Genomic DNA, 1,482 nt, shown 5'->3' with positions numbered 1-1,482 from the left:
GGATAGTTTATGTATATAATCACAATACTTGAGGGATTGAAGCAACACTTTGCCCTTCTAAAAATATTTGCAAAGATGTCAACACACTTGAAATCATCATCGTCACCTTACAAATGTGCATACATAAGAATGTCAAACAAAGCTTGCACATGTAGGAAAAAATTTCCAATAAGGAGCTGTGTTTCGGCAGAATATCCATAAAAGTTGTACTATAAGTGTGATATATGAGAGAAATTTCGATGGTGCAAGGGTAATTCCAAGAAAAATGTTCTTTTGAGTTATGAATTTCAAAGTAGGGGAAGCATAGACACACAATGTCATGGAGATGAGAGCATGTTGAAATAGCTCAAGAGAAGAGTAGTGAAGCAGCAAAAAATAGTAGATGCAAATTCTAGGTATATGGTGAAATATCTTTTTTTTTTTAATGGTGGTGAAATGTCTTTTAATTTAATGGTATATGGTGAAATAACTTTATAAACATGGGTATATGGTGATTTAGTAAAATACCCTAAACGGCACAATAACGACAGTTATAGTAAAATGTATTTTGTGGTATTGCACAGGAACTCAGTGGTACATGGAAAATTAGAAAGTTTTTGGTGGTATATGGTGAATTAAGTTAAAACACAGTGGTATATGGTGAATATTCCGTAAAATTATTATTATTATTATTATTATTATTATTATTAGGAAATTTTGTGTAGAACTACCTTAAAGATAGAGTCATTTGTGATCAACTACCCATTTTTTTTATTTGTTTAGAACTACCCGCAAGTTTGGAAACATTTGGGTAGCACTATCCACTAACGTTTTCCGTCCAATTAAAACATTATTTTGGCCCAAATTTTCACTTTTATCAATTACAATGGCCCATTAATGCTAAAATAAGCAAAAACCCCAATTCAATTAAACCCCTAAACCTTTGAAATCAAAATCCCCAAATAATACTAAACTTATAAACCCTAAAATGAATTCTAATTAAAACCCTAATTAGGTTAATTAAGGTAAATTAAAACCTTTATACAAATTGGGCGAGTTAATTGGGTGACAAAAGTGAAAAAAGTGGGCTCCGATAAAGTTTTAATTAGACGGAAAATGTTAATGGGTAGTGCTACCCAAACGTTTTTAAACTTGTGGGTAGTTCTAAATAAAAAAAAAATGGGTAGTTGTTCACAAATGACCCTATCTTTAGAGTAATTCGACACAAGATTTTCTTCTTCTTCTTCTTATTATTATTATTATTATTATTATTATTATTATTATTATTATTATTATTAGGAAATTTTGAAAAATACCACCTCAAGTTTTTTTTGTTTTTAATTATTTTTTTTATTTAATCATACCACCTAGTTTTTTCCAAAACGCTAAAAAGTACCACCGTATTTCTGAGTGACGTCATCATGGGATTGTGTTAGTGTTTTCGCCCCAATTACATGTTTTAATTGTATTTTTGCCCCAATTACATGTTTTAATTGTCCAGCT

Source organism: Chenopodium album, chromosome 21 (assembly GCF_948465745.1).
Source record: "Chenopodium album chromosome 21, dcCheAlbu1.1, whole genome shotgun sequence".
NCBI lineage: Eukaryota > Viridiplantae > Streptophyta > Magnoliopsida > Caryophyllales > Amaranthaceae > Chenopodium > Chenopodium album.
Note: the sequence above shows the minus strand (reverse complement) of the source record.